Source organism: Amblyomma mixtum, chromosome 5 (genome assembly GCF_055824585.1).
Source record: "Amblyomma mixtum isolate Tamu chromosome 5, ASM5582458v1, whole genome shotgun sequence".
NCBI lineage: Eukaryota > Metazoa > Arthropoda > Arachnida > Ixodida > Ixodidae > Amblyomma > Amblyomma mixtum.
In genome coordinates, this window is record NC_143016.1 from 135717253 (window position 1) to 135727761 (window position 10509).

Genomic DNA, 10509 nt, shown 5'->3' on the forward strand with positions numbered 1-10509 from the left:
GCCGTCCCATTCGTTGAAGCCCGCCACTCGGTCAAAGCTGGCCAACCAGTCTTCTACGTCCTCGAACCTCTCCCCGTGGAACGGCGGCGGCGACCGAGGTGTGTGAAGGACGAATGGCGGGGCATTCCCGGAATGCTGAGTCGTCTGGCTAGCCACGGTTGAGGTCATTGCTCTTACCGCCCTTACCGGCGCTGTCAGTTGGCTGAACTCCGGTTGTAGGCCTCGCAGACGGCGGCTCGCTTTGTGGACGGGTGTTGTGTCCACGCGTGGAGAACAGGTGTCGAGAGTGTCCTCGCAATCCGAGTACATGGGACGTTACCCAGCGGCTCCACCAAATATGTCACCGACAAACGGGTGAAGAAATAGCCCAGGTTCTAATTAGACGAGGTGGGCGTGCCAGCCAGCAGGCAGCTCGAGCGAGGAAGAAGACGATCTTCGACCACCTCGAATGCCCAAGGCTTGGCAAGTCCCTGCTTAAACAGTTCGGCCGCGGTACGGCGCCACTGATTGGTCGGTCGGTGGCAATATATACATTTTAATTTCTTTCATAGTTATGTACACAAAGAGAGAAAAACACGGCAGATTTCAGCAAGAGCACCTGGATCTGCTGTGGCTCTAGTCGACTCTGTAGAATCTGCACTGCACCCAACAGTGAGAAATGCGAACATGCATCCCGGCACGCAGAATAAAGAAATGATGTCGATTTGCGGTAATACCTCGGTGCGTACTAATGTGCTGGGATTATGAGCATTGGATCAACACTGGTAGCCCGAGTGTGAGGTCTAACAAAGTCATCAAAAATGTGCACTGAGTTTATGAATATTACGAAATTAAATCCTGTAAACACACTCCTTGCGAGTGCGTCAAACCATTTCAAACTGAAGCTAAATATATATGATAATCTTTGTAGTTCATCAAGCCACAAGTTTTGATTTGTTATAGGCAGCCCAAAAAAACGGTTATATGAAGCTTTAACTTTGGTCATGAAAAAGTGGTAATCAAATGATCCCTGTTATCTAACCTTCAGAAACTGATCAAGCAGAGCTAGGCAGCCGAGTTTCGGGAGCTCGAAAACGCTTCGCCTCCTAATGTTATTAAGTAGAGTGACCACTACTATCAGACTTGAGCAAATGACCGAATGTCGTTTTTATTTGCTTCAGTGAGTTGTGCGTGAATAATAAAGCGCTTGCAGAAAAGGTAGAGAGAAGAAAAGAAGTTAAGAAAGAAACAAAGGAAAATAAAAAGAGAGGAAAAGGAATGGTCATAAAAGATAACCACACTTGCATCCTGCTAGCCACCCTGAAAATTGGAAGGGGGATAGAAATTTAACAGAGTATACTGTGGGGCCAGTTGGTCATACATAATCTGAACGAACAAACGTAGCGTTTAAAACAGGACACAGAAAGATGAGGACAGGACGGGGCTACATGTAGCCCCGTCCTGTCCTCATCTTTCTGTGTCCTGTTTTAAACGCTACGTTTGTTCGTTCAGATTAGGGGGATAGAAAGCCAAAAAGCCAAAATTTCTTTTAAGTGTTATTGACTGTCGCAAACCTAGTGCAGGAGCTTGTACGAAAACTGTACACGAGCCTAGAACCCTAACTCCACTATCGTCCACACCTTATGGGCAATGCATAAGGGCAACAGACACTAGACCACGAGCCACCATCAATGTTGGACAGGCACAGTGGATGGAAACAATGGGATCAGACTCAAAAACAACTGGCAGTGATAGTGAACACAATCTATCTTGATTCAAGTTAGCCTGTCTCAGAGAACTGCGACATCGGCGTTCTAAGAATAATATCGTGACACCTCTGCATAATAATGTTTATAATGTAATGTCATTATCCTGAGTAACAAGAAACCACGGCCGGAGACGTAGACATGAAGGGATTCGGTGAAGGGATGCTGTCACCACGTTTTGCAAGGAAACTGTGGACTGTGTCTTGCGTTGCTGCCTTTTAGGCAAAATTTCACGCAAAAGTGGTACACAAAAAAATAGGCGTAGAGATTATGTGTGATTTAAAGGCAGCAGGACGTGCTTCTTCGAAAAATGAAGCGGATATACCACATGTCAGGACAAATTACTTGGCCGAGTAAATACATAAAACCGCGTTTAGGAATGGGTAGCATGTTGCTCTTATACGGCAGTAATCTTAAAAAATCATCGGAACACTTTCACCTTGCATCCGAACACTTCAGAAGCCGCAGAATGTGCACGGAGCCCCTACATGGAGCAGTCGGAGTTGCTCTGCGACCTTTCTGGCCGCAAGCATGGAGCAACATGCGGCGAACTCTCGACGTCTTCTAGATGTGAACAGCGACTCCGCAGGCGTGCAAATGCTGGGGCTGTGTTCCTCTGCCACTCCAGCCAGCCGTGTCTTCGAGCGTAATGGTGGAAGGCGGTGCCTTGGATGGGTCTGGGCGGCCCGACTTCTCTGGGCCAGCTTCTTCTTCCTGCGTTCAGAACAGCGAGATGGCATCAAGCCACGAGACTGTGTCAGTCTATTCAATCGGAGTTGCAAGGAAATGCAGCTGCTGTCTTTCATTTTATTCCTCACAAAGCCCACACAGAACCGCGCAAAAGCGAAATTCATTAAAGCGTAACACTGTACAGCTTGGTTTGTATGTACGAGTACACGCCACATGCTACAAAGCCAGTGTGACAAACCAAAGAAAATAAAAGGTGTGCTCAATTTCAGTTCTAATTCGGGCGGAAGCGTGCGCAAGGGAGGGTAGCTTTGACGAGATTAAAGAAAAAATATCAGGTGGCTCATCACACCATTAAACCATCTGCTAAGCGTGTTACATAGCGCCTGCAGTAATGCTTAGCATCGCAGTGCCGCGCTATTCGACGGCTATTTACTAGAAAACGCGCATTAAGAGCATGAAACCATGTTCATATATCCACTTTACAACCTTTCGATTAAGGTTGCATGATTTTTTCCGCAAAGTATGTTCAAAACTATTCGCAAAGTACACATTACAGCTGGTGAGCAACAAACGCAAGAAGAATTCAGCACCTGTTACGAAACATGCAGCAATCTTTCCTTAGCTCGTTCCTCAGTGGGCGAAATTGGTATGAGAAGGGCAGCTTGTTAATTTAAGACAGCCGGGGCTGAAGGGGTTAGGGAGGGAGGTAGGGGTGACCTTCATTTCGCAAAATTCGGGCATAATATAGTACATTGTTTGCATGTGTCATACCTGCGAAAAGTGCGAATATATGGGACAGGCAAACCGTTTTGAAACGTCTGATACTCACTATGCATGTACTCAGACATGGGAAACCTGAGATAAGCCCATAGGTTATGCGAAAGGTGAGGATAATAAAGCATTTATTTGCAGGCGAAATGCAGAGAAAAAAAACACCTGTATGTTGCAGCAATGTCAGCGCGCTTTAAAAAGGCCAAGGTAGAAACCAACCTGGAGACGCGAACAAAGGCCTCCCTAATAAGTTTAAACACGTTTGACATTAAACACAACGGGCCTTATATGGCCACGCGAATATGTTTGCTGCGCCACCCGCGCCTTTTTTACCGGCTAAAGACGCGGTGAGACATATCCTTTTCAGTTGCAGTTGGTGTACCTCGGTGTGGAGGTGTGCATTTAGTAATAGTGTTGAAATGCCTAGCCATTCGAATTAAACACGTTTGACGTTAAACACAACAGGCATTATAAGGCCACGCGAATATGTTTGCTGTGCCACCTGCGCCTTTTTTACCGGCTAAAGACGCGGTGAGATATATCCTTTTCAGTTGCAGTTGGTGCACCTCGGTGTGGAGGTGTGCATTTAGTAATAGTGTTGAAATGCCTAACCATTCGAATTAAACACGTTTGACGTTAAACACAACAGGCCTTATAAGGCCACGCGATTATGTTTGCTGTGCCACCTGCGCCTTTTTTACCGGCTAAAGACGCGGTGAGACATATCCTTTTCAGTTGCAGTTGGTGTACTTCGGTGTGGAGGTGTGCATTTAGTAATAGTGTTGAAATGCCTAACCATTCGAATTAAACACGTTTGACGTTAAACACAACAGGCCTTATAAGGCCACGCGAATATGTTTGCTGTGCCACCTGCGTCTTTTTTACCGGCTAAAGACGCGGTGAGACATATCCTTTTCAGTTGCAGTTGGTGTACTTCGGTGTGGAGGTGTGCATTTAGTAATAGTGTTGAAATGCCTAACCATTCGAATTAAACACGTTTGACGTTAAACCCAACAGGCCTTATAAGGCCACGCGAATATGTATGCTGTGCCGCCTGCGCCTTTTTTACCGGCTAAAGACGCGGTGAGACATCTCCCTTTCAGTTGCAGTTGGTGTACCTCGGAGTGGAGGTGTGCATTTAGTAATAGTGTTGAAATGCCTAACCATTCGAATTAAACACGTTTGACGTTAAACACAACAGGCCTTATAAGGCCACGCGAATATGTTTGCTGTGCCACCTGCGCCTTTTTTACCGGCTAAAGACGCGGTGAGACATATCCTTTTCAGTTGCAGTTGGTGTACCTCGGTGTGGAGGTGTGCATTTAGTAATAGTGTTGAAATCCCTAGCCATTTGAAAAATGTGGCGTATTTTGGTCCCAATGTATGAAGAAAAATTCCCGCTCGAGAATAAGTTACAGTGCACCTCAAAATCTCAAATTTTCAGGCGCATTAGCATGCATTCTACTACACCACCTTTTATAAATGGCACAATGCCTCCATGCATTGATGCTTGGAAATTTGTAAATGTCACACAACCTCGGCACATCTGCGCAAGAAGACTTGCGTGAGCAGTCGTCTTGAACTTCAAAGAAATAGACGCTCCCAAGGTATCCGCCTGATAGGGTGAGAAATTAATCTCAAATCATTGCGTTCAAGTTCTACATTTGAGGAAGAAAACGATGCGCGTGCTGGGTGACGTCACCGTCTCATGAAGTTTTCTGTACAACTCTTTGGCACTGCTTCACTAGCTGTCAACAAGTTATTTGAAGGGAAAGCCACCTGATTGGATTAAAACTTCGCCTAGAGCCTACACTGTGCTTGAGATTTTGTTTATTGGCTTGAGCTGACGCCTTATTTGAATGGGAGCCGTTTTAAAAAGCGGCCTATATTCTACACACTTTAAGAAAATGGTCGGAGAATTCGCTAAGTGAATACTAAGCGTTTAGTTGTCCCACAGACCACTACTTTCTTAGCAATTGAAGGTGGTACAAATAGAATTAGGTAAAGTATACTACCCTAAGAAGCTAGTGAATAGCACTACAGTAACAAGTAGAAAGGTAGTATTATTTGCTCAAAAAACTGTACAAACTGTTTTAGAATATCTTTGGTATTAGTACGATGTGTTGGCTTGGCTTGTTAAATTCGTTCTCACAGTGGCTAAATAACAATTTGCACGGGGCACGGCACCAGTAAGGGCTACCAGATCGTGCTGACCGCAAATAACGCATTTTGATTGGGCATGCCGTGCACAAATCGTTTGAGGCGACGGCATTATACAGCCCTACTGGGCACACACAAAGATTCAGGATGCAAGAAAAGCCCATATCAGACTCACATAAACGCGACACGCGCTCTGCACATGCACGCGTTTTATCCGTCCTATATACTACTCCGGTACTTACCTATGGGGCAGAAACGTGGAGGCTAACAAAGAGGGTTCAGCTTAAGTTAAGAACAACGCAGCGAGCTATGGAAAGGAAAATGATAGGTGTAACGTTAAGAGATCGGAAGAGGGCGGAGTTGGTGAGGGAACAAACGCGGGTTATTGACATCCTAGTTGAAATCAAGAGGAAGAAGTGGGCTTGGGCAGGGCATGTAATGCGAAGGCAAGATAACCGCTGGTCCTTAAGGGTAACGGAGTGGATTCCAAGAGAAGGCAAACGTAGGAGGGGGCGGCAGAAAGTTAGGCGGGCGGATGAGATTAAGAACTTTGCGGGGATACAGTGGCGGCAACTAGCAAAGGACAGGGTTAATTGGAGAGACATGGGAGAGGCATTTGCCCTGCAGTGGGTGTAGTCAGGCTGATGATGATGATGATGATGATACTACTCCGTAGGTCTACCTCTCATACACGGGCTAAATGCGGCCACTCGTTGAGCTAAGTTACCAGCCTCAATTATGAAATGGCGACTGTAGAAACAGGTTAGTCTACCTAAAAGCACGACGCTGTATAAATATTTAATTACTAGAGCATTTTATTCACACAACGCTCCATGTAAATTCTCTTTTACTTTATTTTAGGGTTAAAGGAACGGTTACTAACCAGGTATTAACTAGCAACCACAGGTAATAAAAAGTAGAAAGCGCCGGCTTTTACTAACTGCCTTGAGGAGGGTAGTAACTATTTAGTAGAAATGTAGCGAAGTACTGTAAGAGTTAGTAATTGCTGCACTTGCTACATTTTTACTACTATCTTTTTTAAGAGTTTATAGCCTCAAGATAGATTCTAAACGTACATCATGTTGAAGATTTTCGGCAAAAGGAACCGAGAGTAGTGGAAGTGCTGCAAAGGTTGCTCGCAGTTTTAGCGGTATCATTTGGACGGTGGTAGCAGTAATTTTAAGTGGAGTTTTCATGAAATTTTGCTTAAAAATATATTCTTTTACGTTTAAAACAAAGAACAAAGAACTCTCCTGCTGGCTTCAAATTAACCAGGTCCTGCGTGTGCTGCACTACGCATTCTCACTGGAAACTTCTTAATATCATCCACCCGGCCATCTGATTCTCCGTCGTCTCCTGCTGCACTTGCCATATCTTAGAACAAAATCCGCTATTCGAAGGGAGCACCTTTTTTAAGTCCTCCGCATGACATGCCCTGCCCATGTCCACGCTCATTTCTTTTTCACTAAATATAGGATGTCATTAACTTACGGTTGTTTCCTGACCAAGTTTGATCTAGTCCTGTCTCTTAACGCTATACCTGTCATTTTTCCTTTTTTTCTTCTTTTATTTTCCACCCCCACGGAGCCTCAGTGGTTATGGTGCTCTGCTGCTGACCCAAAAGACGCCCGTTCGATTCCAGCCGCTGCGGTCTCGTATCGATAGAGACGAAATGTTACAGGCTCGTGTACTGTGTGATGTCGGTGCACGTTAAGGAACCCCAAGTCATCGATACTATCCAGAGTCCTCCACTACGGCGTCCCTGATAGCTTGCGTCGCTTTGGGACGTTAATCCCCATGTACCAAGCAGAAACAATCACTTTCCTTTTCATGCGCTGTCCTCAAAGTAGTTTCTACGCCTTTCGTTAGAACCCGAAGTGTGTGCCCCATTTGTAAGCACTGGCAAGATACAGATTTTGTATACTTTCCTCTGGAAGGATGCAGGTAAGCTTGTGTTCATGACCTGAGACTACCTGCCCCGTTCTGTTTCGCCCACCTATTTCACTGCGGCCCTCGTTCGCTCGCTCGGCGTCTTATTAACAGAGAACGTGCAGTGCACGAGTCTTTTGTTGTATTACGCATTACAGTGGCGCTGCTGAAGTTTTGACGTAATATAGAGTAGATTCAGGGTACGGGCGATACGAAGCCTATTAGAAGCAAAAGTAAAATCAGTCGCGTGGATACACGTGGTACGAAGCATGGAAAAAAACACAAAACAAGGCCTAAGACGTCAGAAAAAGCTTGATGTCCAGATTGATTTTACATGCATACTCGTGAATCTCTCTATCTAAGCACCCCCCCCCCCTCCTTTCTAAAAGCGCTTTCAGGCAGATAGTTTTAGTAATGGTTGGCCTAATTTTATTAACAGAGTTTATTTACACCTAGAGTGCACGCAGTTGTTTCATCGAATATGTCCCTAAGTATGCAAAATTATGGCTAGGTGAAGCACTTTGGACTATATTAAGGATTATGCGTGTTTATCTTGCCGATGTCAAAATAGAACGCTCATGCTACCCTTCGAGTGGGATGTTTATGACATTTGACCGAGTCGCTCTTTGAACGACCACATTCGCCTGGAGTAAGAGGCGCACGGGCGGCGAGCTCGATGCAGCAGCGATGACGGCCATCCTTGGGCTCCCGCTTACCTCAGCGCGCAGTCGCCCGTACGGAGCGGAGTAATGCTGGCACTGGGTCTCGTGTTTGAACCGGTCCGCGTGCGCCTTTTAGGCAAGCATGCCCGAACAAGTGGCTACCAGGCTGAGAGCAAGCAGGAGTACTCTGGCCATCCAGACGGGCTGGTACTGGATCCATACAAAGCCAGCCACGAATGCCACCATGCCGCAGAGACCAAGCACGAGGCCGCACCGTGGTGGCAAGAGGACCCCACAGACTCGGCTCGGGGCTGTGGCGCGGAATGCTGAACACTGGAGGCTTCATCCTCGGCTCTGAAGAAGGATGCGAAAGAAAGAAAGAAAGAACGGCAAACAACGCTTACGACTTGATTTTAAAAAAATATTTGGTATCAGTTATGCAACGCCACCAACATGAGCGAATGAAAGGCTTTAGTACACATTGCATCATTTGGAGAAATATTCTGCGGTATGGTATGATAATAGCACGGGAGGTTCAACATCCCAATTCCTACACAAAAGCTATGAGAGACTATGTAGCGGGGGGCTCCGGATTAATTTCTATCACCTGGGATTCTTTAACGTGCGCCGACACCAAACAGCATACGGTCAGGTGGTCGACATTTCCGGAGCCCTCCACTACGGCGTCTCTCATAGCCTGAGTAGCTTTGGGACGTTAAACCCCATAAACCAACTAACCAACCATTTTTGCATTTCCTTGGGCTCAGCGGCCGAACGACACAGCCACTGAACCACCGGGTCGGTAGTTAGGGAGGTATGCGCACTGCGTGACGGGCAACAGCAATATAACTGCGCAATCAGTGAAGCATCGATAGTGGTTTGGGCACAGGTACGAAACATAGGTTGTTAGGCATTTGCGTTTGGCTGGCTGCCTTATATGAAAGTTCGTACAGCAAGAAGTCGGTAAACGGAACCACTGGGTCATTCCGCATTCAATGAGAGGCCTAAAACATCGCACCTGCTATTTTCCACAGAATGATTCCTCGTCTAAAAAGCAGGTCAAATGTAGCGTACACAAGGTGCGAGATATCGAAAGGAAGCTTGCTCTGCTCCAAAATGATGTATGAGGAGCAGCAGACTTGGCAAATGGGCAAGTTAGAAAAATGTAATCTGTACAGAACATACCACACGTGTCTAGGAAGGACGCCGTGTTATTTCCAGCTTCGTTTACCGAGCTAAAGCATGAAAATTTTGACAGGAGTAAACAGCGCGCAAATTACACTGGCCGTTGAACTTATCGATTTCCACACGACGCATAAACTAAATAAATGACAAGCAAAAAATAAACCCAAACTTGCTAGTCAGTACCTCATTATGCAACATCTAAGATCTTTGTCGCAAGTGCCGCTTGTTGCCGGGAAACCACCTATAATATATCATAACCATCATCATCATTAGTCTGACTAAGACCACTGCAATTAATCTTGTCCTTAGCCAGCTTCGGCCACCGTATTCCGGGAAACTTCTTTATCTCATCCGCACTCCTAACTTTCTTCCGCCTCCGGTGACGCTCTTAAAGCGAAGGCGTTTAGAAGTTGAGTAGATACGCGTTGCTGGTGTTCGCAGAATATCACCATCGCAAATCCTGGTGCACATGTACATGGAAGCGAAATCTAAAACATGTTGCGCAACTTGGTGCACAGCGCATGTCCTTAAAAGGTTGCTTATCCATAAGGATTTCTGTAGCGAATTTACTACCAACCTGCGCCGTCGATCAAACTCAGCAGCAACACAGGAAGACCGATGGTGCCGTAAAATATAACGAAAAAAATCACAACATCTTGACATATTCTCTTTTTGATTGTTGCGTGCTGTATTTTCTCTTCCTTCCGCAAGAAAAAGCTGTGGACTGTGACAGAGAACTAGTTCTACAGCAGTCCGCGGCAGCCAAATAAATCGTCAGCAGACGCTTCAATGGTAAAGGTGTTGTTATTGCGCGGATTTCCTGTTTTTCGCCGCCGTTTCGGCTGTGGTTAAATAGGAAACACCTGGTGCAGAGCTTCCACGAACATTAACCGGTCGTTCCAGCGCCGAGAACGGGCTAGACAGATAGAAAACAGTACCGAAACCTTCACGTCGTGTCCGGTAAACACTAGTGTGGGATTCACCGCCTCTTCCTTGAGCACTGATCCGCATAACTGTTGTCTTGTTTGCATGAAACACGAGAGTTATACTTAACTTGTGCGCCTAAACTCAGGTCGACGTAAAATAAAGGCTCCCCGTCGTGCCTTGGAAATCAGCCAGAAATAAGAAAACCCGCAGAATCAGAAATTCACTGTGTTGCGCTATCAGTGGGCACTTGCCGCTTGTTAAATTGGAGTCTTTTGTACCTCCGGCCTTTCCCCCCGTCCCTTTGCTTCCCGCTGTCACAGAAAGCGCACGCAGTTATTCATTTTACCGGAACCTTGCTTGCCTGCGCAGCACTTGCGATTCTGTACTCTGCAGTTTTTTTTTAATGTTTTCTTTTCTGCTGAGTGTACTATAACAATAAA

The 10509-nt window shown here is 45.9% G+C and overlaps 1 pseudogene; it reads right to left on the reverse strand.

Annotated features, from left to right (window-relative positions):
* Positions 1 to 2246: 2246 nt before the first annotated feature.
* On the reverse strand, positions 2247 to 8303 carry LOC149343856 (uncharacterized; annotated as a pseudogene).
* Positions 8304 to 10509: the final 2206 nt, after the last annotated feature.